Raw genomic sequence first — 26,243 nt, 5'->3', positions numbered from 1 at the left:
ATGTTCGGGGTAGAAGGGAAAAAACCAAGAGCCAAGCAAAACACACTTAAGTTAACAAAACACCGACGGGGGTACAACTACAGTACAAGGCCACACACAAGGAGCAGAACACGATTAATTAAATACGAGTTACAGGAAATTCAAACCAAAACTAACTATAATCAAACAATATCACATGGACGATAAAATAACGAATTGAAATTTGACAATCTATCTTTGACAATCTTTATATCTTCATATCAAGATTTTAAAACATCAGGAGTCTATGATGAACTTATTAAACAAGAGCAAGATGTGGATAATTCAATCGTAGGAAGTGGATTCAATATAGGAAAAATTATTTACATAGACATTCATATTCTTAAATCAGATCCTCTAAAAGCTTCTTCTTACATTGATTTACCCAGTGTTATCAAAAATAGAAAAGCAGTTATCAATATCAAAAATAAAGACAATAAATGTTTTCTCTGGTCTATTTTAGCACACTTACATGCTCCACATTTTCATGATGAAAGAGTATCTCATTATAAAAAATATGAGAATACATTAAATACGAAAGATCTAAAGTTTCCGATGACTTTAAATGATATTCCTAAATTTGTAAAGATGAATAATTTATCAGTTAATGTTTATGGTCTAACAGAAACAAACAACATTCAGGTTTTAAAGCTTTCTGACAATTGTAAACAAACTCATATTAATCTTCTATATTTTAATTCAGAGGAAAATTCACATTATACATACATCAAAGATATTACAAAATTAATAAAACCACAAGTATGTAAAATAACAAATAAAATATATATTTGTATGCGTTGTCTTAACTTCTTCCATACACAAGAAAGATTAGATAAACATTCAAATTATTGTGGTGAACATAAATCAACGGTAATCAACATGCCTAAAAAAGGCTCAAAGATCACATTCAAAGATGAAAAGAAAACAATAAAACATCCATTTGTTATATATGCTGATTTTGAAAGTATTTTAGAAAAAATTGATACTGCTTCTCCAGATCCAAAAGAATCATACACAAATAAATATCAAAAACATACTCCTTGTGGTTTTTGTTATTATATCAAATCATCTATCTATAATTCCAGTAATCTCTGTGTGTTTGTTTGTTTGTTTGTTTGTCTGTGACCGCTGTTTCTCGACAACCACGGGTCCGATATACTTTAAACTTGCCAGGTATATTGCTGGGGACCCGAGGATGTGCCTTTTCAAGGTTTCATATTAATCGGACAATTACTTACCGAGCTATGTCCAAAAAACGATTCAACCAATCAGAGAGCAGCGAGCTATCGCGTGTGCCGAACGTGGCGAACACACTCTGCCTCGGATGGCACATTTGAGAGCGTATTCATTTATTTCACGTTTGCAAACTATGTTGGCGCTATGTTGGCGTTAAACTATGTTTTAAATTCATATTAATCGGACAATTACTTACCGAGCTATGTCCAAAAAACGATTCAACCAATCAGAGAGCAGCGAGCTATCGCGTGTGCCGAACGTGGCGAACACACTCTGCCTCGGATGGCACATTTGAGAGCGTATTCATTTATTTCACGTTTGCAAACTATGTTGGCGCTATGTTGGCGTTAAACTATGTTTTAAAACTAATAAAAACCATTTCATGTAAATAGAGGGGGGGGGGGGGGGGAGGGGATTGTCACTGTACTCGCAAGCCGTTCGCCGTTCGCTTTGGCGTTGCGAATGAACCAAAACATTTCATGGACCAAACCATTTCATGTAAAGCGTTCGCCGTTCGCTTTGGCGTTGTGAATGGACCAAAACATTTCATGGACCAAACCATTTCATGTAAATAGAGGGGGGGGGGGATTGTCACCGTACTCGCACCCACGTACCCACGTACCCACGTACGGGCATTGCACCCACGTACGGGCATGCCCTAGTCCGTTGGTGATAAATATAACAAGTTAGAGATGTATAGAGGCTCAAATACCCCAGAGGAGTTTGTGAAACGACTAGAAAAAGACTGTGTTCGATTAACCAAGATAATGAGAGAAACCAATAAACCAATGTCCTTAACAAGTAAAGAAAATAGAGAACTTATAAAAAACAATGTCTGTCATATTTGTGAGGAGAAAATTGGTAAAGGTCTAAAGGTTAGAGACCATTGTCATCTCACTGGTAAATATAGAGGTCCGGCTCATCAAAGTTGTAATATTAATTATCAACTCCCCTCTTTCATTCCTGTCTTTCTTCATAACAACGCTCATTATGATACACATCTATTTATCAAGGAACTCTCAAAGACTTCTGGAAGTATCTCAGCAATTCCAAACACGGATCAGAAATACATTTCATTCACAAAAACAATTCACACATCTCCTATTACTCATATCAGATTTCTTGATACATTTAAATTCATGGCAAGTCCATTGGCTAACTTGGTTCAAAATCTAAAAGAGTTTCCATGTCTTTCAGAGTATTTTTTAGATAAAGATTTTCTAACACAAAAGGGAATTTACCCCTATGACTATATGGACTCATTTGAGAGATTCAATGAAACACAACTTCCTTTAAAAGAAAATTTCTATAACAAATTAAATAATAGTCATATATCTGATAAAGATTATGTACACGCACAAAATGTTTGGAAAAAATATAACATTAAGAATCTTGGTGAGTATCACGATTTGTACCTCAAAACTGATGTGCTTTTGTTGGCTGATGTGTTTGAGGCTTTCAGAACAATCTGTCATTCTGGATATGGATTGGATCCTGCTCACTATTACACTGCTCCTGTATTGGCTTGGAGCGCGATGTTAAAAATGACAAAACAAGCTTTGGATTTGATAACCGATGTTGATATGCTTTTGATGATTTAAAAGGCAAAGAGAGGAGGAATTTCACAAGTCTGTTCAAAGAGATATGCTAAAGCAAATAACAAGTACATTCCAAATTATGATCCATCGGTAGAGAGCTCCTACTTGATGTATTATGATGCGAACAACCTGTATGGCTGGGCAATGTCTCAGGCTCTTCCTTATGGAAAACATAGATGGGTAAAGGAAAAAGATTACAAAAAGGTTTTACAAGATGTATGTATCTCTACACAAAAAGAATTGGATGATTCAAAGGTTGGTTATTATTTTGAGGTCGATTTGAAATATCCAGAGGAACTTCATAACCTACACAAAGATCTCCCATTTGCTTGTGAAAAGGAAAGTCCAAAGAAGGAGTGGTTAAGTGATTATCAACAATCATTTAATATAGGTGAATCAACAGAAAAATTACTTACTACATTATATAACAAGAAAAATTATGTTCTACACCAAAGAAATTTGCGACAATATTTATCAAAAGGTCTAAGAGTAGAGAAGATCCATAGGGTTCTAAAGTTCAATCAAAGTCATTGGTTGAAGGGGTACATTGATTTTAATACACAAAGAAGAACAGAGTCAAAAACAGATTTTGAGAAAGACTTTTATAAATTGATGAATAATGCGGTCTTTGGTAAGACCATGGAAAATGTGAGAAAAAGACAAAATATCAGACTATCAACATCTTTGAAACAAGCATCAAAATTAATTAATAGACCAAGTTTTACTAGAGCTGAGGTCTTTACTGAGAACTTTTGTGCGATCCATTTGATTAAAGAGAGTATTGAAATGAACAAACCTATTTATATTGGAACATCAATTCTTGATTTATCAAAGTCATTAATGTATGATTACTTTTATAATAACTTGAGGAAGAAATATCAAAATGATGTTAATCTACTTTATATGGATACAGATAGTTTTATTTTGCAAATTAATACTGATGATGTTTATTCAGACATGAAAAAGGACATTAATATCTATGACACTAGTAATTACAGTCCAGAGAGTGAGTTGTTCTCTTCTAAAAATAAAAAGGTGATTGGAAAGTTTAAGGATGAATTAGGAGGAAATGTAATGAGTGAATTTGTGGGATTGAGGTCTAAGGCTTATGCTTATAAATACATTGTGAATAACGTTGAAAAAACTGATAAGAAGTTAAAAGGCATAAAGAAAAATGTCATTAAAGAAACAATAAACTTTAATGATTATTATAACTGTTTAACAACAAAGAAAGAAGAGTTTCGAAAGATTAATGGAATAAGAAGTTATAAACATCAATTATATTTAGAAGAGATAAATAAGAAAGCATTGGGGGCTTTTGATGATAAGAGGTTTATTTTAGAAAATGGAATTGATAGTCTCCCTTATGGTTATATATTATATAAGTATATAAGTGATAAGATATATATAAGTGATAAGATATATATAAGTGATAAGATATATATAAGTGATAAGTTAAAAAGGGGGGGGTTGGGGATTTTAACGGGCTACCACCGCCTTTTTTACTATTATATAAATGATAGAACCAAGTACCAACCAGACTAAAGAGTGGAGGTGTAATCAACCTTGGTATATAAATGGTAAACATAACGAATGTGAAAAATATCAAATAGGTATAATTGAAAAGACAACTGGTAAAACAATTTACAAAACAAATAAGAGAATTAATTTAAATACCGGTGAATTGGGTAAAAAAGATGGAAATATTTTTGAGTGGACGGAAAACTTTGATGGTTGTCAGGAAAATATATACTTTAATTTAAAAATGGTATGTGGCATTGGAGGCGCTCAAACAAGAACATTGAGGGAGGTTTACCATTTTATCTTAGCTCAGTTAAAATATCTTGATGAAGAACCAAACTCAAACATATTTTTTGTTAATGTATTAGACGGTGAGGAGAGTTGTAGGAGAATTAAATTATTTCCCACACATAAACAAATATTTGTAGGGTCGTTGTTTGAGTGGGTCAAAGATGATTCACCAGATGATATTAAGAGTAAAAGGTTAAAAGGTCCATAAGGTCAGAAGGATCACAGGTTCACACAGAAGGACCATTGTTTAAGTGGTCTAATGAATAAGGATAACATGTCAAAAGGTTAGAAGGTTCGTAAAGAACAGGGTGAGAGAAATAGAGGTGTTTAGGGGCAATGAGGGTGGGGAAAAATTAAATGTTATGTTATGACATGTAAGTCAATGAGAAAATGAGAGTGTCTCAGAAGCAACATATATACACTACTCACACACACACACACACACACACACACACACACACACACACACACACACACACACACACACACACACACACACACACCTCTGTTGTATAGTATATATGTCAAAGGGAATAAACGCAGACCCCGGTTATCGTCGAAGAAAGTCAATCACGAACGATGAAACAAAAACAGAAAATAATTTTACCGCAGCAGTTCCCCTTCAGAGTATGTTTGGATGTTGTGATTATGACAAAGTTCTGTTTGGACTTAAAATTAGATTTCAACTACACAGGAATGGTAATGTAAATAGATTGCTTTTTGGCGTTGCCAATGCTTTCAGTGATAATAATAAATTTGTTATTAGTGAGATGTGTTGGTATATTAGCGAATATACTCCTAATCTTAAAACGGAAGAGATGTTGAATAAATGACAACTCGAAGGAACCACAAAATGTATCATACCTTAAAAGAAGATGCCAACACGTTAAACTGAACCAAACTACCTACACATGGAATTTGGGTGTTCTGGAAAGAAAGCCTCAATACCTATGGGTCATTTTGAAGAAAGGAGATGATAGTACTGATAAGAATATTGCATTGAGTGATAATGCTAAGATGAAACAACTTCGGGTTTCTCTGGATGGCACATTTTACCCACGAGATAGATTGGAAATTGATTGGGAATTAAATGATTTTAACCATTCTAATGATCAATAATGATTTAATGATAAAGGAAAGAAATAATCTGCATTATCATGCAGAAGCCTACAAGTCTTACCAAAAGGTGTGTGAAAGCAACGGTGATAAAGATCCCATTTTGGATATGGTTGCGGTTTAAAAACTTGATACAATCAACGCAATTTACTTGAGTTCTCAAAAGGAAATAAAGTCTAATAGAGTGGATACTTCCCCATACATTGAAAGAGGAGAGAGGGAAGAAGATGATCCATATTCTTTGCTTTTGGAAGAAACAGAATTTTTTTTTTTTTTTTTTTTTTTTTTTTTTTGTATACAATATCGAGGCTCGTGAAAGAGCGAACATTAATCACACAGAAAGACAAACCGACACATAAAACATATAACATAGGGAGCGGTAGACAAGATGGGGAGAGAGGGGGAAGGACACAAACACAACATTTGAGAGCAGGGACCGAGAGACATGGAGACATCGAGAGATCTGAGAGAGGGCGAGGGCTTTGGGGGGGGGGGGGGGGGCGTGGGAAGGGAGCAGTGGGAGAGGTATAAAACATATGGACACTGCCAGGACTTCCAGGAAAGAAGTTGGAATTTCAAACAAGGTGGATCTGGGGTGAATTAGCGGGGGTAGAAAAGATCAAGGTTTTGGATGGGGGAAGATAAAAGATGGTGGTGAACAGCTGTTTTAAAGACCTGGAGGGAGGAGTGGGATTGAAGGGAGTGAGGGAGTTTGTTCCAGAGGCGGGAGAAAAGAGGAATGAAAGAGTGAAGGTGAGCGGAGAGCCGAGATTTCGGCAGTTTAACCATCAGAGGGTTGCTGGCAGATCTTGTGCGACCTGTAGGAATATTTGGGGGACAGAGCACAGAGAGAGCTGGGGGTGCAAGGCCGGAGAGGAGTCGGTAGAAGACAGAAAGACCACCTACCTGCCTGCGGTGAGTGAGTGAAAGGCCCTCAGAGATAGCTTCATCGCGGGAGATTCCAATAATTCTGAAAGCTTTGGTTTCAACAGCGTGAAGCCGAGCTAGGTGTGAGGCAGGAGCACCGGCCCATAGGGGAGAACAGTATTCCATTGAGCTGCGGATGAAAGCCTTGTATGTGGTGAGGAGCTCAGGTGTGCCGAGGAAGGACTTCGCACGACGGAGGATGCCCAGTCGGCGACTGGCTTTGGAGGCCAGCTTGGAAATGTGGTTTTCCCAAGAAAGATCATGGCAGATAGTGAGACCCAAAATCTTGAGCGACAGAACTTCTTGGAGAGGATTGTTGAGAAAGTAGATGGGAGGGTTGTCCAGTCGATCTTTTCGGAGAGACATAGTAAGAGTGTGAGATTTGTCAGGATTGAAAGACATGTTCCACTTGTTTGACCAGTCTGTGATTTTGTCCAGGTCTTCAGAGAGTGAGGAGGCAGCAGACTGCCGATCTGAGGGAAGAGGAATGGAGCGGCAGAGAGTGGAGTCATCAGCAAAGAGATAGAGAGGATTTTCGAGAGAGTCAGAGAGATCATTGATGAAGACCAGAAAAAGCACGGGGCCCAGAACACTGCCTTGGGGAACTCCAGCCTGAACAGGAAGAGGAGATGAGAGAAACCCATTCAGGGCCACACGTTGACGACGACTAGAGAGGAAGTCCGCCAGCCATGCGTGGAGATTTCCATGGATACCAAAGGAGGAGAGTTTGGTGAGCAGAGCGGGGTGCCAGACCGTGTCGAAGGCACGTGATATGTCGAGGGAGACAGCTCTAATTTCCTGTTTGGCATTGAGGACCTCCATCCATTGTTGAGACAGCAGAAGCAGCATGTCCAGAGTAGAGTGACCTGGTCTGAAACCAAATTGATGATCAGAGATCAAGCCATTGGAGAAGAGGAAAGATTTCATATCAGAAGCAATGATGGATTCCATGACTTTGCTGATAATTGGGAGAAGGCTGATTGGTCTGTAGTTGCTAGGATCTGTTTTTGCACCTTTTTTGTGCAAAGCGGTGATGTTGGCTGATTTCCAAGCAGATGGCAGTTGACCTTGAGCAAAAGAGAGGGTGAAGAGAACAGAGAGAGGGTGAGATAGAGCAGCAGAGCAGGATTTTAGGACCTGTGGGCTGATGCCGTCGGGTCCAGTTGCAGAATCAGAGTCGAGGGTTGACAGAAACTTTTCCACCTTGTCAGGAGAGAAGGACACAGAGTCCAGGAGCAGTTGGGTTCGACTGGGAAAGGTGGGAACAGAGAGAGATGGGTTTGGGACTAAGGATTTCGAGGCGAACACAGAGTTGAGGCATTCGGCTTTGTCACGTGCGATGTCAACTGTGTGGCCATTTGAGGTAAGGGAGGGGATGGAGGGGGAACAAACACCAGAAACGGATTTGACCAGACGCCACCAGGATTTGGAGGAAGGAGACAGGTTTGAGAGTTCATTCTTGAGTGAGGAGAGATAGTGCTTCCTGGCACTCCTGAGGGTAGACACACACTTGTTCCGAGCTTGGTGGAAGGAACTGAGATTTCCTTCAGTTGGATTAGCCTTCCAAGAGGCAAAGGCAAGTTGTTTCAGGGCAACTGCCTCACCACAAGATTCAGTGTACCATGGACGGGAGGAAGGGTAAGACAATTGAAGGCGAGATGGGATAAATCTGTGCATGAGAGAGATCAGTTTGCTTTGGAAGAATTCCCAGGAAGAATTGGCTTCAGAGGCAGTGGAGATGGGAGACCAATCCAGACGATTGATGGCTGCTTGAAGACCGTCCCAGTCGGCCTGAGTGAAATGCCAGACTCGTCGACGCTGAGGAGGCTCTCTGAGAATGGCCAGAGAGATGTCCACTTTGACAAGCACATGATCAGAAGAACCGATTGGAGCAGAAGGAGAGCAGCAGACATTAGCAGGGAAGTTTGTCATAACCAAGTCTAGAAGAGAAGATACTCCATTGGCTGAGATCCGGGTCGGGAAATTGACAGATTGTGTCAATCCCAGTGAGTCACAGAAGTCCTTTGCTGAGGTGCCATGACTAGTGAGAGAGGAACCCACACCCAACCAGGTGGCATGATGACAGTTGAAGTCACCACATATGAGGAAGAGAGAGTTGGGATGAGTGGATAGAAGTTGGTCCATGTTGTCAGACATTGAAATGTAGATGGAGTCATCACTGTTTGGGGGACGGTACAGAACACATATGAACAAAAGGTGGGAGCGGAGAGGAAGCCGTAACCAGAGGTACTCCTGCGGGTGAGGAGGAAAGAGAGCAGTGCAAGGAGAGTGAGGAAGAGAGTTTTTGACAAAGATAGCCACCCCACCACCAGGCCGAGGCTCAGGTCTATCATACCGGAGGAGGGAGTAACCAGGAAGAGATATTAAGGAATCAGAGACATCTTGAAGGAGGAAAGTCTCTGTTAAGCAGATCAAGTCTGGATTGTCAGAAGCAACCTGTATGGAGAGATCAGTCAGGTTTGAGCGAAGGCCCCGGATGTTTGAGGTCCATACCGTTAATGAAGAGAGAGGGGGAGCATCGGGTACAGGACAGGGGAGGGGAGGAGTAGGGTAAGATGAAGGATGAGAGGGGGAGGTAGGGAGAGCAGTTGATAGTGTTTCAGATGTTGCAGAAGAGTTCCAAGAAAGGGAAGGATGAGGAGGATGAAAGGTTTGCTGGTGAAGGGATGCGGCACAGTGAGGGGTTGTTTGAGGGGGGGCAGAGGAAAGTAGAAGGTTTGGGGGGGTGGAGGTATGAGATAGAAGGGAGACGAAGTGGGGAGGAGGCAGCTTGGAGGAGGAGGGGGGAGGAGAGAGAATTGGAGAGGAATGGTATGGGGGGAGAATTGAATGGGAGGGATTGGGGGGGAGTTTTGAAGGGCAGGAGTGAGGGGGGAGTTTAGGAGGGGAGGGGCAAGGGGGAAGTTTCGGAGTGTAGGTGCAAGGGGGGGGGGATTTGGATGGGAGGGGCAAGAGGGGAGTTTAGAAAGTGGATGATTAATGAAAGACGAACATTGATAACAAATTGGGTTTGTTGTGATTTTCAAGTTAACAATCCGGTTCAGGATGATGGAGGAGGGATGGAATGAATGTGAATTTAGACCATGTAGTGAGGGAGACGTATAAGATATTGAATTTCTTTTTTTTGAAGTGGAATGAGTTGGAGAGGAAATTGAGAAAAGCCTTTTAAATAGGAAGAAAAACAGCGTGTTGTAATATACCACTGAATAAAAAACAGAAGGGGAAAGGTTAAACATATTTAAAAATATTTAAACAGAACTATGAACAATCTTATATGCACAAAAATACCAACGGGGGGGAGAGCCGAGAGGGACCACCACGAGTCACGTGAACAGGGCAAATGGTGGATGGCAAGGAGATAATGGGGGTGGGGCGAACAGCACACCTGGACAGAAAATACAGGATGAGACAACAGTACACGTGGAGAAAATAAAATAAATGTTTTTGGTTTTTTTTTGTTTTTTTTTTGGGGGGGGGGGGGGGTGGGGATTTAGAACGTTAGACAGTATTATGTTCGGGGTAGAAGGGAAAAAACCAAGAGCCAAGCAAAACACACTTAAGTTAACAAAACACCGACGGGGGTACAACTACAGTACAAGGCCACACACAAGGAGCAGAACACGATTAATTAAATACGAGTTACAGGAAATTCAAACCAAAACTAACTATAATCAAACAATATCACATGGACGATAAAATAACGAATTGAAATTTGACAATCTATCTTTGACAATCTTTATATCTTCATATCAAGATTTTAAAACATCAGGAGTCTATGATGAACTTATTAAACAAGAGCAAGATGTGGATAATTCAATCGTAGGAAGTGGATTCAATATAGGAAAAATTATTTACATAGACATTCATATTCTTAAATCAGATCCTCTAAAAGCTTCTTCTTACATTGATTTACCCAGTGTTATCAAAAATAGAAAAGCAGTTATCAATATCAAAAATAAAGACAATAAATGTTTTCTCTGGTCTATTTTAGCACACTTACATGCTCCACATTTTCATGATGAAAGAGTATCTCATTATAAAAAATATGAGAATACATTAAATACGAAAGATCTAAAGTTTCCGATGACTTTAAATGATATTCCTAAATTTGTAAAGATGAATAATTTATCAGTTAATGTTTATGGTCTAACAGAAACAAACAACATTCAGGTTTTAAAGCTTTCTGACAATTGTAAACAAACTCATATTAATCTTCTATATTTTAATTCAGAGGAAAATTCACATTATACATACATCAAAGATATTACAAAATTAATAAAACCACAAGTATGTAAAATAACAAATAAAATATATATTTGTATGCGTTGTCTTAACTTCTTCCATACACAAGAAAGATTAGATAAACATTCAAATTATTGTGGTGAACATAAATCAACGGTAATCAACATGCCTAAAAAAGGCTCAAAGATCACATTCAAAGATGAAAAGAAAACAATAAAACATCCATTTGTTATATATGCTGATTTTGAAAGTATTTTAGAAAAAATTGATACTGCTTCTCCAGATCCAAAAGAATCATACACAAATAAATATCAAAAACATACTCCTTGTGGTTTTTGTTATTATATCAAATCATCTATCTATAATTCCAGTAATCTCTGTGTGTTTGTTTGTTTGTTTGTTTGTCTGTGACCGCTGTTTCTCGACAACCACGGGTCCGATATACTTTAAACTTGCCAGGTATATTGCTGGGGACCCGAGGATGTGCCTTTTCAAGGTTTCATATTAATCGGACAATTACTTACCGAGCTATGTCCAAAAAACGATTCAACCAATCAGAGAGCAGCGAGCTATCGCGTGTGCCGAACGTGGCGAACACACTCTGCCTCGGATGGCACATTTGAGAGCGTATTCATTTATTTCACGTTTGCAAACTATGTTGGCGCTATGTTGGCGTTAAACTATGTTTTAAATTCATATTAATCGGACAATTACTTACCGAGCTATGTCCAAAAAACGATTCAACCAATCAGAGAGCAGCGAGCTATCGCGTGTGCCGAACGTGGCGAACACACTCTGCCTCGGATGGCACATTTGAGAGCGTATTCATTTATTTCACGTTTGCAAACTATGTTGGCGCTATGTTGGCGTTAAACTATGTTTTAAAACTAATAAAAACCATTTCATGTAAATAGAGGGGGGGGGGGGGGGGAGGGGATTGTCACTGTACTCGCAAGCCGTTCGCCGTTCGCTTTGGCGTTGCGAATGAACCAAAACATTTCATGGACCAAACCATTTCATGTAAAGCGTTCGCCGTTCGCTTTGGCGTTGTGAATGGACCAAAACATTTCATGGACCAAACCATTTCATGTAAATAGAGGGGGGGGGGGATTGTCACCGTACTCGCACCCACGTACCCACGTACCCACGTACGGGCATTGCACCCACGTACGGGCATGCCCTAGTCCGTTGGTGATAAATATAACAAGTTAGAGATGTATAGAGGCTCAAATACCCCAGAGGAGTTTGTGAAACGACTAGAAAAAGACTGTGTTCGATTAACCAAGATAATGAGAGAAACCAATAAACCAATGTCCTTAACAAGTAAAGAAAATAGAGAACTTATAAAAAACAATGTCTGTCATATTTGTGAGGAGAAAATTGGTAAAGGTCTAAAGGTTAGAGACCATTGTCATCTCACTGGTAAATATAGAGGTCCGGCTCATCAAAGTTGTAATATTAATTATCAACTCCCCTCTTTCATTCCTGTCTTTCTTCATAACAACGCTCATTATGATACACATCTATTTATCAAGGAACTCTCAAAGACTTCTGGAAGTATCTCAGCAATTCCAAACACGGATCAGAAATACATTTCATTCACAAAAACAATTCACACATCTCCTATTACTCATATCAGATTTCTTGATACATTTAAATTCATGGCAAGTCCATTGGCTAACTTGGTTCAAAATCTAAAAGAGTTTCCATGTCTTTCAGAGTATTTTTTAGATAAAGATTTTCTAACACAAAAGGGAATTTACCCCTATGACTATATGGACTCATTTGAGAGATTCAATGAAACACAACTTCCTTTAAAAGAAAATTTCTATAACAAATTAAATAATAGTCATATATCTGATAAAGATTATGTACACGCACAAAATGTTTGGAAAAAATATAACATTAAGAATCTTGGTGAGTATCACGATTTGTACCTCAAAACTGATGTGCTTTTGTTGGCTGATGTGTTTGAGGCTTTCAGAACAATCTGTCATTCTGGATATGGATTGGATCCTGCTCACTATTACACTGCTCCTGTATTGGCTTGGAGCGCGATGTTAAAAATGACAAAACAAGCTTTGGATTTGATAACCGATGTTGATATGCTTTTGATGATTTAAAAGGCAAAGAGAGGAGGAATTTCACAAGTCTGTTCAAAGAGATATGCTAAAGCAAATAACAAGTACATTCCAAATTATGATCCATCGGTAGAGAGCTCCTACTTGATGTATTATGATGCGAACAACCTGTATGGCTGGGCAATGTCTCAGGCTCTTCCTTATGGAAAACATAGATGGGTAAAGGAAAAAGATTACAAAAAGGTTTTACAAGATGTATGTATCTCTACACAAAAAGAATTGGATGATTCAAAGGTTGGTTATTATTTTGAGGTCGATTTGAAATATCCAGAGGAACTTCATAACCTACACAAAGATCTCCCATTTGCTTGTGAAAAGGAAAGTCCAAAGAAGGAGTGGTTAAGTGATTATCAACAATCATTTAATATAGGTGAATCAACAGAAAAATTACTTACTACATTATATAACAAGAAAAATTATGTTCTACACCAAAGAAATTTGCGACAATATTTATCAAAAGGTCTAAGAGTAGAGAAGATCCATAGGGTTCTAAAGTTCAATCAAAGTCATTGGTTGAAGGGGTACATTGATTTTAATACACAAAGAAGAACAGAGTCAAAAACAGATTTTGAGAAAGACTTTTATAAATTGATGAATAATGCGGTCTTTGGTAAGACCATGGAAAATGTGAGAAAAAGACAAAATATCAGACTATCAACATCTTTGAAACAAGCATCAAAATTAATTAATAGACCAAGTTTTACTAGAGCTGAGGTCTTTACTGAGAACTTTTGTGCGATCCATTTGATTAAAGAGAGTATTGAAATGAACAAACCTATTTATATTGGAACATCAATTCTTGATTTATCAAAGTCATTAATGTATGATTACTTTTATAATAACTTGAGGAAGAAATATCAAAATGATGTTAATCTACTTTATATGGATACAGATAGTTTTATTTTGCAAATTAATACTGATGATGTTTATTCAGACATGAAAAAGGACATTAATATCTATGACACTAGTAATTACAGTCCAGAGAGTGAGTTGTTCTCTTCTAAAAATAAAAAGGTGATTGGAAAGTTTAAGGATGAATTAGGAGGAAATGTAATGAGTGAATTTGTGGGATTGAGGTCTAAGGCTTATGCTTATAAATACATTGTGAATAACGTTGAAAAAACTGATAAGAAGTTAAAAGGCATAAAGAAAAATGTCATTAAAGAAACAATAAACTTTAATGATTATTATAACTGTTTAACAACAAAGAAAGAAGAGTTTCGAAAGATTAATGGAATAAGAAGTTATAAACATCAATTATATTTAGAAGAGATAAATAAGAAAGCATTGGGGGCTTTTGATGATAAGAGGTTTATTTTAGAAAATGGAATTGATAGTCTCCCTTATGGTTATATATTATATAAGTATATAAGTGATAAGATATATATAAGTGATAAGATATATATAAGTGATAAGATATATATAAGTGATAAGTTAAAAAGGGGGGGGTTGGGGATTTTAACGGGCTACCACCGCCTTTTTTACTATTATATAAATGATAGAACCAAGTACCAACCAGACTAAAGAGTGGAGGTGTAATCAACCTTGGTATATAAATGGTAAACATAACGAATGTGAAAAATATCAAATAGGTATAATTGAAAAGACAACTGGTAAAACAATTTACAAAACAAATAAGAGAATTAATTTAAATACCGGTGAATTGGGTAAAAAAGATGGAAATATTTTTGAGTGGACGGAAAACTTTGATGGTTGTCAGGAAAATATATACTTTAATTTAAAAATGGTATGTGGCATTGGAGGCGCTCAAACAAGAACATTGAGGGAGGTTTACCATTTTATCTTAGCTCAGTTAAAATATCTTGATGAAGAACCAAACTCAAACATATTTTTTGTTAATGTATTAGACGGTGAGGAGAGTTGTAGGAGAATTAAATTATTTCCCACACATAAACAAATATTTGTAGGGTCGTTGTTTGAGTGGGTCAAAGATGATTCACCAGATGATATTAAGAGTAAAAGGTTAAAAGGTCCATAAGGTCAGAAGGATCACAGGTTCACACAGAAGGACCATTGTTTAAGTGGTCTAATGAATAAGGATAACATGTCAAAAGGTTAGAAGGTTCGTAAAGAACAGGGTGAGAGAAATAGAGGTGTTTAGGGGCAATGAGGGTGGGGAAAAATTAAATGTTATGTTATGACATGTAAGTCAATGAGAAAATGAGAGTGTCTCAGAAGCAACATATATACACTACTCACACACACACACACACACACACACACACACACACACACACACACACACACACACACACACACACACACACACACACCTCTGTTGTATAGTATATATGTCAAAGGGAATAAACGCAGACCCCGGTTATCGTCGAAGAAAGTCAATCACGAACGATGAAACAAAAACAGAAAATAATTTTACCGCAGCAGTTCCCCTTCAGAGTATGTTTGGATGTTGTGATTATGACAAAGTTCTGTTTGGACTTAAAATTAGATTTCAACTACACAGGAATGGTAATGTAAATAGATTGCTTTTTGGCGTTGCCAATGCTTTCAGTGATAATAATAAATTTGTTATTAGTGAGATGTGTTGGTATATTAGCGAATATACTCCTAATCTTAAAACGGAAGAGATGTTGAATAAATGACAACTCGAAGGAACCACAAAATGTATCATACCTTAAAAGAAGATGCCAACACGTTAAACTGAACCAAACTACCTACACATGGAATTTGGGTGTTCTGGAAAGAAAGCCTCAATACCTATGGGTCATTTTGAAGAAAGGAGATGATAGTACTGATAAGAATATTGCATTGAGTGATAATGCTAAGATGAAACAACTTCGGGTTTCTCTGGATGGCACATTTTACCCACGAGATAGATTGGAAATTGATTGGGAATTAAATGATTTTAACCATTCTAATGATCAATAATGATTTAATGATAAAGGAAAGAAATAATCTGCATTATCATGCAGAAGCCTACAAGTCTTACCAAAAGGTGTGTGAAAGCAACGGTGATAAAGATCCCATTTTGGATATGGTTGCGGTTTAAAAACTTGATACAATCAACGCAATTTACTTGAGTTCTCAAAAGGAAATAAAGTCTAATAGAGTGGATACTTCCCCATACATTGAAAGAGGAGAGAGGGAAGAAGATGATCCATATTCTTTGCTTTTGGAAGAAACAGAATTTTTTTTTTTTTTTTTTTTTTTTTTTTTTTGTATACAATATCGAGGCTCGTGAAAGAGCGAACATTAATCACACAGAAAGACAAACCGACACATAAAACATATAACATAGGGAGCGGTAGACAAGATGGGGAGAGAGGGGGAAGGACACAAACACAACATTTGAGAGCAGGGACCGAGAGACATGGAGACATCGAGAGATCTGAGAGAGGGCGAGGGCTTTGGGGGGGGGGGGGGGGGCGTGGGAAGGGAGCAGTGGGAGAGGTATAAAACATATGGACACTGCCAGGACTTCCAGGAAAGAAGTTGGAATTTCAAACAAGGTGGATCTGGGGTGAATTAGCGGGGGTAGAAAAGATCAAGGTTTTGGATGGGGGAAGATAAAAGATGGTGGTGAACAGCTGTTTTAAAGACCTGGAGGGAGGAGTGGGATTGAAGGGAGTGAGGGAGTTTGTTCCAGAGGCGGGAGAAAAGAGGAATGAAAGAGTGAAGGTGAGCGGAGAGCCGAGATTTCGGCAGTTTAACCATCAGAGGGTTGCTGGCAGATCTTGTGCGACCTGTAGGAATATTTGGGGGACAGAGCACAGAGAGAGCTGGGGGTGCAAGGCCGGAGAGGAGTCGGTAGAAGACAGAAAGACCACCTACCTGCCTGCGGTGAGTGAGTGAAAGGCCCTCAGAGATAGCTTCATCGCGGGAGATTCCAATAATTCTGAAAGCTTTGGTTTCAACAGCGTGAAGCCGAGCTAGGTGTGAGGCAGGAGCACCGGCCCATAGGGGAGAACAGTATTCCATTGAGCTGCGGATGAAAGCCTTGTATGTGGTGAGGAGCTCAGGTGTGCCGAGGAAGGACTTCGCACGACGGAGGATGCCCAGTCGGCGACTGGCTTTGGAGGCCAGCTTGGAAATGTGGTTTTCCCAAGAAAGATCATGGCAGATAGTGAGACCCAAAATCTTGAGCGACAGAACTTCTTGGAGAGGATTGTTGAGAAAGTAGATGGGAGGGTTGTCCAGTCGATCTTTTCGGAGAGACATAGTAAGAGTGTGAGATTTGTCAGGATTGAAAGACATGTTCCACTTGTTTGACCAGTCTGTGATTTTGTCCAGGTCTTCAGAGAGTGAGGAGGCAGCAGACTGCCGATCTGAGGGAAGAGGAATGGAGCGGCAGAGAGTGGAGTCATCAGCAAAGAGATAGAGAGGATTTTCGAGAGAGTCAGAGAGATCATTGATGAAGACCAGAAAAAGCACGGGGCCCAGAACACTGCCTTGGGGAACTCCAGCCTGAACAGGAAGAGGAGATGAGAGAAACCCATTCAGGGCCACACGTTGACGACGACTAGAGAGGAAGTCCGCCAGCCATGCGTGGAGATTTCCATGGATACCAAAGGAGGAGAGTTTGGTGAGCAGAGCGGGGTGCCAGACCGTGTCGAAGGCACGTGATATGTCGAGGGAGACAGCTCTAATTTCCTGTTTGGCATTGAGGACCTCCATCCATTGTTGAGACAGCAGAAGCAGCATGTCCAGAGTAGAGTGACCTGGTCTGAAACCAAATTGATGATCAGAGATCAAGCCATTGGAGAAGAGGAAAGATTTCATATCAGAAGCAATGATGGATTCCATGACTTTGCTGATAATTGGGAGAAGGCTGATTGGTCTGTAGTTGCTAGGATCTGTTTTTGCACCTTTTTTGTGCAAAGCGGTGATGTTGGCTGATTTCCAAGCAGATGGCAGTTGACCTTGAGCAAAAGAGAGGGTGAAGAGAACAGAGAGAGGGTGAGATAGAGCAGCAGAGCAGGATTTTAGGACCTGTGGGCTGATGCCGTCGGGTCCAGTTGCAGAATCAGAGTCGAGGGTTGACAGAAACTTTTCCACCTTGTCAGGAGGAAAGGACACGGAGTCCAGGAGCAGCAGGGTACGACTGGGTATGGTGGGTACAGAGAGGGATGGGTTTGGGACACAAGATTTAGAGGCAAACACAGAGTTGAGGCATTCAGCTTTTTCACGTGCGGAGTCAGCTGTGTAGCCGTTTGAGGTAAGGGAGGGGATGGAGGGGGAACAAACACCAGAAACGGATTTGACCAGATGCCACCAGGATTTGGAAGAGGGAGACAGATAAGAGAGTTCGGTCTTGAGAACGGAGAGATATTGTTTCCTGGCTCTCCTGAGGGTGGACACACACTTGTTTCGGGCTTTGTGAAAGGAAATGAGATTTCCTTCCGTTGGATTTGCTTTCCAGGAGACGAAGGCAAGTTGTTTCTGGGCAACAGCCTCACCACAAGATTCCGTGTACCATGGACGGGAGGAAGGGTATGACAACTGAAGACGAGATGGGATAAATCTGTGCATGAGAGAGAGCAATTTACTTTGGAAGAATTCCCAGGATGAGTTGATGTCAGAGGTGGTAGAGATGGGAGACCAGTCCAGATGATTGATGGCTGCTTGAAGACCGTGCCAGTTGGCCTGAGTGAAATGCCAGACTCGTCGACGCTGAGCAGGCTCCCTGAGGATGGTCAGAGAGATGTCCACTTTAACAAGGACATGATCAGATGATCCGATCGGAGCAGAAGAAGAGCAGCAGACATTTTCAGGGAAGTTAGTCATAACCAAGTCCAGAAGAGAAGATGTTCCGTTGACTGAGATCCGGGTCGGGAAATTGACAGATTGTGTCAGTCCCAGTGAGTCGCAGAAGTCCTTTGCTGAGGAGCCATGGCTGGTGAGAGAGGTACCCACACCCAGCCAACTGGCATGATGACAGTTGAAATCACCACATATGAGGAAGAGAGAGTTGGGATGAGTAGATAGAAGTTGGTCCATATCATCAGACAGCGAGATGTAGATGGAGTCATCACTGTTTGGTGGACGGTATAATTACAGATTAACACAGATAATGGTGTTATGATCAATATCACATAGATTTTTCTCATACATAAATGAGTAGTAAAGAACCAACTGGGGTATATTTTAATCAAATCGATCTTGATGAACTATTATATCTTGTATTCAAAATCAAAAGACTTATATTATTAATGTTTGATACAATTCAAAGAAAATGAGCAGTAAGAATTGATGTTTTGCTCACGAGAGAGCAGATTATAACCTTAAATATTGGCTCACTTAAAATTAAAATGTGAAAACCTATGTTAAAGAAAAATTCAACAAGGGAAATGAGTTGAGGATTTCTGCCATTTCTAATTCCTTTATTTGCTGGTTTATGTTTAGTGGGAACATTGATTGGTGGTATTTCAGCAGCGGTAAAAACTGCGAACGAAAGGAAGGCTCAAATACAGGCTCAAAAAGAGTTGGAAAGACATAACAAGGAGTTGGAGAAACAAATTGGTGGAAATGGTGTAATTGCAGATTTTGCTGAAAAACTTGAAAGCCGACCTGATAAAGCGAGATTGTTAGTTGGAGATATGCTTTCTTCTATCGCACAGGCAGGTGTAAAACTAACTAAAATGGGTCATGGATTATATCTTTCTCATAAATAAATGGATAAATGGTTTAAATAAATTGGAAAGAATACAACATCAAATATCGAACTTCCTAAATATTGTAAAAAAAACAAACTAAAAATTGATAATGTGGGTATTTGTACGATACATGAATTAACAAATTTGTCGAGAAATACAAATAATATTATTATGAATTTGGAAGATAATTATGGGAATGGTTGAAGGTTTTATTTGAACTCATTGGGTTTGTATTTATAATAGTCATCTCAAATTTTATTTTGATAGTTATGGTCTTCCACCTCCTGTTGAAGTAATTAACTTCTTACAGAATGGTTTTTATCAAACATTTCAAGTCCAAGAGTTTAATTCCAAATGTTGTGGTCAATTATGTTTATATGTATGATTTCAACTCAACAATAATAATAATAATTTATGATGTCATTTTAAATCTAATATAAATGGCATGTTGGAAAAGATGGTTCTATCTGTGGAGTATCCCAAGAGTTGGATATTGATTTATCAAATTGTTATACAAAGGCACAGGCTGAACGACAAAAATATGATATTCCAAAAAATATTAATATGAAAAATACTTATTCATTAATCAAGTAATCGAAACCCCACAGATGCCAATGACTTGATTAGATTGAATGATTTATCACAATATATATCTTTAAATAAAATGGCTGTACATTCAAATGATGTAGAAATGTTGAATACATCCCCAGGTCAAACACAATTCACAGTTTCAATTAAAATTAACTTTCATAAAGAAGGACGTGTAGTTTTTATGAGAATAGAACATTGGGGGTATGATGTCTGATTTAGGGTATAACTGGTCTTTTTCAACAAACCTACAAGAATGAAATAAATCATGTAAAGAATAATATTTTCCACTTGGTAAGGATAATGAGATATGTGGAATCACTATCAGCAAATGGCAAATAAAGGAGTTTAATAAAGCTAAAATCAACAACAGTTTTGCCATAGTTTATTTAATAGAAACACAAAGAACAGTGTTTTACATGGTAAGCCAGGGAATAGAAACTGATTTAACAACAGGAAGATGGGGAGATATTACCTGTCATCATATTAATCTCTCATATGTTTCTGATACATAAATGTCAGCAAGAAGAGAGAGATAGATAGATAGAGAACCAGTGAGATTAATAAGATTGGAGGTATTGCAGAAAATAAATCAACCTCGGCGCACTGAGGAGGAAAATAATGAAATTAAAAGTCTAATGGAAATATTTTTGAAGAGTAACTTTGTCAATACCTTCAATTTTAGGGAGGAGATCTAAACGAGAAAGTGGCAATAAGGAAGAAGGAAAGATTATGTAGTTGATGATATTGGTGTTATTGACTTTCCGAGAATATCTTTTTTTTTCCTAAATAAATGGAGGAGAGATTGAAGGCATTCCGAAGGATGCTTTGTTTTAAAAATTAAGATAGAAATATATATGTTGGAAACCAAAAAGGTTTTCGTGCACTGAATGAATTTTTCCTCATAAATAGATCCGTTATTGTGTTAAGTGCAAAAAGAAAACTAATACTAAAAATATCTTGTATGTTAAAAATGTGTAAATGTAAAATGTGTAAAATGTGTTTAAAAAATGTAAAAATAGAGTTTATCAAAAGGGGACATGTTTAGTGTGCGGCTCTGAAAAGTGTCAATTCATTTCTCAGCATAAAAGCGGGGGAGATATACAAAAGTTTTTGTCTGGTCGTACATTTACAACAACTGGAATTCCAGGGGAATTACATCCACTGGGGTATTCTTTATGTGGTTCAGGGACAAACTTTGCTAAATGATTAGATTAGGCTAACAATCCGAAACCTTGGTATAAACCTCTAAATAGGTCGATTAAGTTTGTATGAAGCACGATATTGATTATGGAAATAACACTACGTTGGATGAAAACACAAAGCCGACAGAGAAATGTTGTGTAATTTTTTTTGATGCGAAATCAAATGTTGAGAGAGAAAGTTGATACGTTTATCGTGAAAAAATTGATGAGTGCTAAATTGAGACTTTGGCTTGGTTATCAAAAAACTATTAAGCTCCAATGATGTAATCAAAACTGAGGAGCAAATAGTTTCAGTTGATGAATTACATAAATCTATAATCACAAAGTTTCAAAGAAGGAAGGTTTATTCCAAAGGTGTTGATTACATCTGGTCCGCTGATTTAATTGAACTAAATAATGATAAGGGATACAAGTATGCTTTAACCGTTGTTGATTTGAGGAGTAGATATGCGTGGTTTGTTCCTTTGAAAAACAAAAGGGGTAATACTCTCCTGTTAGCTTTCAATGAAATATTTAGCATAAGCAAAAGGAAACCAAAGAAGTTTTGGAGTGAAGAGGGATCAGTTCTATAACAAAACATTTATAAAATTTCTTAAAGACAATGGTATTACATTATACAGCACCTTTAATAAACGAAAGGCAGTTGTTATTGAGTGCTTTAATTGCACTTTGAAAGAGAGACTATCTAACTATAATTCACCAATTGTCCGTCTGTCCGTTCGAAGGTCCCGCAAAAACGGCTCAACCGATCGCAACAATATTTTGGGTGGGTATTCCTGGGACCCCTGGGAGTAAATAATATTTACCGATTATGAACAGTGATGTGGCTTTTATTGAAATTCTACAAATACAGTTTATATTTTGATGACAATTATGAACCTGCCGCGAATGCGGAAGTGGACAGATGATGGCATTGCGCGGGTTTGATAATATCCAAATACAACCGTCATTCAATCGTAATGTTTAATCGTTAAACGTTAATCGTGTTAATCGTTTTGTTAAAGTATCAATTGATGATTGGAATTGAGTGACTACAATTACAATTTTGAATTCGTAATTGTATTCACCCAACCGTACGGAACTTCACATCAGGATTTAGATATTTGTTTTCTGTCACGAATGTTGTTTAATATGAAAAATAGTCATCGTCCGTCCGTTAAAAATAGTCGTCCATTAAAAGTTAATTTTTTAATATTGATGTTGTTTCATGATGTTATTGGAGTTGTGCTGTTTGGAATGAAAAAAGATATATCGAGTTCAAGTGAATGATGAAATGCCGTGATGGTTTCAACTTTCTAAACGTGAATTTGCGGATCGCCATATGCAGATTCGCCATTGACTGGGTATGGAACAAACGTACCCGTTTGTTTGCCAACGGGTATGTTTTTCATGGAAGTCCTTCATGAACTTGCTGTCCATGTCTGACGTGCGACTGAAGGTGCTACAGGAATGTGGAATTTATTGATTTCATGCTTTTGCATTCACCGTTTCTGCATTGTCTGTTTGCTTCTGGCCTCCCACCCGTGCATAGCACGGGAACCTCACTCGTATAAAAAATTCACACAACTCGGTTCTCAACAATGGGTATCTTTAATTGACTTTGGAAGATATAGCTTTGGACTGTAATTTTGGAAGATATGTAATTGATATGGAAGATTTTGGAAGATATGGACGATAAGACTTTGGAAGATATGTAATTATCTACAAGGACATTGTAGATAATTACAATAATCCAGTTCATTCATCAGCAAAATCAAAACCGTCGGAAACATTTACAAAATTAGAATACGAAAACGAGATTCATTTGAGGAATCCAAAGTTCAAAGTTGGTGATATTGCAAGAATATATCGATGGAAAAGCCATTTTGAGAAAGGTTATACAAAGAGTTGGACGAATGAACTTTTTAAAAATTGTTGATGTAATGGGATACAGTTCCTTGGACTTACAAATCATATGATTTAAATGGAGAAGAAATCTTGGGATAACTTTATTCACAGGAATTGCAAAAGACACAAGTAAGCAGATAATACCCTTGAAAGCAAGAGGTTGGTGCTTCATAATCCTCTACTATACACCAAGATGGACACTCGAGGACCAAGTCCGAGGTGTATAGCAGGGGACATCTGCTGAGGTGTTAAAAATAACAAATAAACAACACAATATTTAATGTGTGTAATGGGGGAAGTTCTTCAATCTATGAACCCCAACACAGAATCCTCAACTGAATAGTCAGTCAAGGCTTAACTTTTGTTTGTTGGTGTGTGTGTAATGGGGGACGTTCTTGGATCTGTGAACCCCAAACACAGAATCGTAAACTGAATAATCAGTCAAGGCTTAAGTTTTGTTTGTTAGTGTGTGTGAGTGAGTAATAATAATATGACAGGGAGCATAATCAACCTTAACCCAACCCCAACCCAACTCTAACCCAACCCTAGTAACCCCAACACAACCCCAACCCATCCCTAACCCAATCCTAACCCAACATTAAAAAAAATTAAATATGTATTTCAATAATATACACAAGTGAATAAATAAATTTATGCTAAATTAAAAAGGCAATGTAGGGATGACAAACTACAGTATAAAAAAGATCCTATGTTGGTTTAGAGCTGCGTTCCGCAACCTTTTCAGCCCAGGACCCAATAAAAAACCCAGGCATCCAGTCGCGACCCATCGAACCTCCCCAACCTCCCCCCCCCCAACCCCTCCACAAACAGTCACGGAAATATCGATTGCTTCTGACGTTAATATCTTGGTAAGGGTTCGGTTCATCATCTTTGTACAGTAGTACAATTCGTAATTGAACAACAAAGCAAAGTGATGACAATCATACCAAACACTGTCCTTATTTTGTTGTTATTTTGTCCGGATCTCCACGACCATGAGGAGAGAGAGAGCGAGAGACAACGCCCCCCCCCCCCCCTTGAGAATGAGCAGCGACTTCGATCACAGACACCGCCCACTTGATATTATTGTCAGCCAATTAGGCATAAACTCCCTGCCTTGTTTGCAGCTTCGGAAGAGATGAATCCGCCTCTACGATAAATCCGGATGAAGATTTAATGAAGATGAAGAAGATGATGAAGATGAATCTCACAACATTCATTGGCGGTGTATCTTTTGTGAAATAGAATAAAACTTTAATTATTAAAGTGACACGCCAAGATAAGGTGTTTGAACTTTATTTTAATCTTCATCGTGAATAGATGATGAACTTACAATGTAACATGAACTGATAAACAAAACAAGAATAACTTTTACTGAAAAAACCCGATATGCATCTGAACTTATATCCAGGTTCAATGTTCCGTTATCATGAACAACATTAAATGAGCAACTTTCACTGATTAAACCCGAAAGTGAAACTTACAAGCCTAATTCAAATGTTCCGTTAGCAACATTGTGGATGTGGATTCCACATCAGTGCGATGGTTGACTTTGCATATTGGCTACGAGATCATCAATTCGGCTTTGAAGCGGCGACAATGCGATTCTCAGGTTGGCGCACAGGGCCACTGTCTCCAGTTTGTTTCGATACTTGGACTTCAGATATGTCACCATTGAGAAACCTGCCTCACACATCCACGTCGTCGTGAATGGCATCAGGAACTTTACTGCGACATGTGCAATCTCTGGGTACTCACGAGACACTGTCAGCCAAAACTTTACTAAAGTGTCCTTCCTGAACAGTCTCAAGTGTACCGTTGGACACGATGTCGATCAAGTCCTCTTTCAATCTGTTGGACAAGTTGCAGCACTGCTGAACGTCGACTGAATAAGGGTCTCGGAGCCACTTCTTCTCCACGCGTGGATCAACAGGAAAGTATTCGTCAAATCGTTTGCGCAGATTCACCAGATGTTCGATGATGGCATCCTTAATGTCCACACATTCCTCAACACTCTTGCTGAGCAGATCATCCAGGTTTTCGAACATGTCAAATTCATCATTGGTCTGTACTCTTCTCTTCCATAGATCCAGCTTTGACTTGAACGCCGCTATCTTGTCATGCATTATGAACACTGATTTCGCCTGCTTGTTCGTTTTGCCCTGGAACGATATGTTCAGATTGTTCAACAAGTTGAAGATGTCGGCCATGTATGCCAATGTTGCGATGAATTTGTTGTTTTTGTAGTAGACTGCCAGGTCTGACCTAGCCACCTCCAAGAATGCGAGGACCTGGTTGCGAAGTTCATATAATCTTGCCAAAGCATCTCCTCTGGAGAGCCAGCGAACAGCTGCAAAATACAGCACCGTGGTGTGTTCTGCATCTTGCTCCTTACACAGCTCTGCAAAAAACCTCGAATTTAGGGCGCTCTTCCTGAGATGGTTGATTGTTTTCACTGCAATGTCCATTACTTCGGCAAGTCCAGGTGACATCTCTTTCGCCGCTAATGCCTCACGGTGGAGGAAGCAGTGGGTCCAGCTTCCCTCTGGTGCCACATCTTGGATGAGCTTAATGACACCGCTGCGCCGACCTGTCATCGATGCCGCACTATCGGTATAAACGCCAACACAGTCTTCCCACCTGAGGCTATGCAATGCGATGTGTTTGTTGACGACTGCGAATATTTCTGCGGCCGTGGTCTTGGTCTGTAGCTCGTCACCTGCCAGAAGATCCTCCATAAAATCATCGCCATGCCGATAACGAACAAAGATGAGGATCAACGCCTTCTGTGCGATGTCCATTGACTCGTGCAACTGG

The 26,243-nt window shown here is 38.8% G+C and overlaps 1 long non-coding RNA gene across 1 annotated transcript in view; it reads left to right on the top strand.

The window, feature by feature from the left end:
- Positions 1-26,243, top strand: part of LOC144893728 (uncharacterized) — a 142,838-nt gene that overhangs the window by 81,748 nt on the left and 34,847 nt on the right. Inside the window, exon 3 of the long non-coding RNA XR_013624636.1 lies at positions 22,867-22,977. This is a non-coding gene — a long non-coding RNA (uncharacterized LOC144893728). The remainder of the gene's footprint in view (positions 1-22,866; positions 22,978-26,243) is intronic.

Source organism: Myxine glutinosa, chromosome 1, assembly GCF_964187855.1.
Source record: "Myxine glutinosa chromosome 1, kmMyxGlut1.1, whole genome shotgun sequence".
Taxonomy (NCBI): Eukaryota; Metazoa; Chordata; class Myxini; order Myxiniformes; family Myxinidae; genus Myxine; species Myxine glutinosa.
This window is presented reverse-complemented; position numbering and strand designations above follow the sequence as displayed.